The sequence below is a fragment of the Saccopteryx bilineata genome, chromosome 10 (assembly GCF_036850765.1).
Source record: "Saccopteryx bilineata isolate mSacBil1 chromosome 10, mSacBil1_pri_phased_curated, whole genome shotgun sequence".
Lineage (NCBI taxonomy): Eukaryota > Metazoa > Chordata > Mammalia > Chiroptera > Emballonuridae > Saccopteryx > Saccopteryx bilineata.
In genome coordinates, this window is record NC_089499.1 from 63,638,018 (window position 1) to 63,641,208 (window position 3,191).

A 3,191-nucleotide genomic window follows, 5' to 3' on the forward strand; every position below is an offset into this window, starting at 1 on the left:
TTAATTTTGTGTTGTTTTGTTGATGAGCGCCATTCTGACTGGTGTGAGGTGATATCTCATTGTGGTTTTAATTTGCATTTCTCTAATGATTAGTGATGTTGAGCATTTTTTCATCTGCCTATTGGCCATCTGTATGTCCTCTTTGGAGAAGTGTCTATTCATTTCTTTTGTCCATTTTTGGATTGGATTGTCTTCCTGGTATTAAGTTTTACAAGTTCTTTATAAATTTTTGTTATTAACCCCTTATCAGACGCATTGTCAAATATATTCTCCCATTGTGTAGTTTGTCTTTTTATTCTGTTCTTATTGTCTTTAGCTGTGCAGAAGCTTTTTAGTTTGATATAGTCCCATTTGTTTATCTTGTCTTTTATTTCACTTACCTGTGGAGACAATTCGGCAAATATATTGCGAGAAATGTCAGAGAGCTTACTGCCTATGTTTTCTTCAAAGATGCTTATGGTTTCACGGCTTACATTTAACTCTTTTATCCATTTTGAGTTGATTTTTGTGAATGGTGTAAGTCGGTGGTCTAGTTTCATTTTTTTGCAGGTAGCTTTCCAATTTTCCCAACACCATTTGTTGAAGAGGCTGTCTTTACTCCAATGTATGCTCTTACCTCCTTTGTCAAATATCAGTTGTCCATAAATGTATGGGTTTATTTCTGGGTTCTCAGTTCTCTTCCATTGATCTATATGCCTATTCTTATGCTAGTACCAGGCTGTTTTGAGTACAATGGCCTTATAGTATAACTTGATATCCAAAAGTGTGATACCTCCCACTTTATTCTTCCTTTTCAGGATTGCTGAGGCTACTCATGTTCTCTTTTGGTTCCATATAAGTTTTTGGAATATGTGTTCTATATCTTTGAAGTAAGTCATTGGTATTTTAATTGGTATTGCATTGAATTTATAAATTGCTTTGGGTAATATAGACATTTTAATGATGTTTATTCTTCCTAACAATGAGCACTGTTTATGCTTCCACTTGTTTGTATCTTCCCTGATTTCTTTTATCAATGTTTTATAATTTTCCGAGTACAAGTCTTTAATCTCCCTGGTTAAATTTATTCCTAGGTACTTTATTTTTTTGGTTGCAATGGTAAAGGGGATTGATTCCTTAATTTCTTTCTGACAGTTCATTGTTAGTGTATAAAAATGCCTCTGATTTCTGAGTATTGATTTTATATCCTGCCACCTTGCTGAATTCATTTATCAGGTCTAGTAGTTTTTTGACTGCGACTTTAGGGTTTTCTATATACAATATTATATCATCTGCAAATAATGATAGTTTCACTTCTTTTCGAATTTGGATGCCTTTTATTTCTTTTTCTTGTCTAATTGCTGTGGCTAGGACTTCCAGAACTATGTTGAATAAGAATGGTGAAAGGGGGTACCCCTGCCTTGTTCCTGATTTTTTTAAATAAGTTTTTATTTTAATGGGGTGACATAAATAAATCAGGGTACATATATTCAAAGAAAACATGTCCAGGTTATCTTGTCATTCAATTCTGTTTCATACCCATCACCCAAAGTCAGATTGTCCTCGGTCACCTTCTATCTAGTTTCCTTTGTACCCCTACCCCCACTCCCTCTTTCCCTCCTTCCCTCTCCCCTCCCCCACCCCCTGTAACCACCACATCTCTTAGTCTCGTTTTTATGTCCCACCAATGTATGGAATCCTGCAGTTCTTATTTTTTTTGATTTACTTATTTCACTCCGTATAATGTTATCAAGATCCCACTATTTTGTTGTAAGTGATCCGATGTCATCATTTCTTATGGCTTAATAGTATACCATGGTGTATATGTGCCACATCTTCTTAAAAAACAGTGGTTAGATGCCACGAAGTAGGTGGCAATGCTTGAACCGTATGCGTGTTGTTAGGCCCGAGAGCCTCTTCCATCCTTGTCAAGGGGAGTGCTAACCTTCTCTCCTTGCATATAACACTTGTTCCTGATCTTGAGGGTTTTGCTTTTAATTTTTGCCCATTGAGTATGATGTTGGCTGTGGGTTTGTCATAGATGGCATTTATCATGTTGAGGTATGTTCCGTGTATTCCCACTTTGCTGAGAGTTTTGATCATGAATGGGTGCTGAATTTTATCAAATGCTTTTTCTGCATGTATTGAAATTATCATGTGGTTTTTCTCCTTCCTTTTGTATATGTGATGAATCACATTGATTGATTTGCGAATATTGTACCAGCCTTGCCTCCCAAGAATAAATCCCACTTGATCCTGGTGTATGATTTTTTTCATATATTGCTGGATCCGGTTTGCTAATATTTTGTTGAGGGTTTTAGCATCTACATTCATCAGAGATATTAGCCTATAATTTTCTTTCTTTGTGTTGTCTTTGCCTGGTTTTGGAATCATAATTATGCTCACCTCATAAAAGGAGCTTGGAAGTCTTCCTTCCTCTTGAATTTTTTGAAATGGCTTGAGAAGGATAGGAGTTAGTTCTTCTTTGAATATTTGGTAGAATTCACTTGTGAAGCCATCAGGCTCAGGACTTTTCTTTTTTGGGAGCTTTTTGATAACTGTTTCAAGGGTGGAGAAGCAGATGTGTGCTTCTCCTGTGTGCCTTGGCCAGGAATTGAACCCAGGACTTCCACACACCAGGTGGACGCTCTACCGCTGAGCCAACCGGCCAGGGCAATGGTAGTGTGTTTTTAATTTGAAGTTTCAGTTCATCCCTGTATCTTTTAACTTAGTATCTGGTTAGTTATTTACATAAATAAGAGTAACTGATTTTATAAAACATTGTGCAATTTATGTATGCTTCTTATATGTAGTGCTTCTTACTTGGTCTTTACAACAATTTTGTGATACTATCTCCATTTCAGAAATGAACCTCAGTGAAACTCTAGGTTCATAAAAACTAAGAAATAGCCAAACAAGGTTAATCTAACTCCAACTTTGATCCCTTTTCCCCTAAGCACCTTTACTTTTCCTAACAACGTTAGTAAACATTGAGTTAGTATCCGTGTAGGGCTAGGCACTCAGCTGGTTGCTAGGGTTATGGAAGTAGAGATTTGTCTTTTAAGAGCCCTCCGCTGGTAGAGATGCTGAGATATATTGGTTTTGTTCCAAATGTCTAAACAATTAGAAACATATTACATATAAGAGAATTAGAAAGCTATTTCTGTACGTACGATATCCCTTAATAGCTCATTTAAGAAATTAAACTTTGC

At 36.2% G+C, this 3,191-nt stretch overlaps 1 non-coding gene across 1 annotated transcript; it reads right to left on the reverse strand.

Annotated features, from left to right (window-relative positions):
- Window positions 1-1,820: 1,820 nt before the first annotated feature.
- Window positions 1,821-1,946, reverse strand: LOC136314866 (U6atac minor spliceosomal RNA). Its single transcript, XR_010727437.1, has one exon. It is a non-coding gene; the product is annotated as a U6atac minor spliceosomal RNA (small nuclear RNA).
- Between the last annotated feature and the right edge of the window lie 1,245 nt (window positions 1,947-3,191).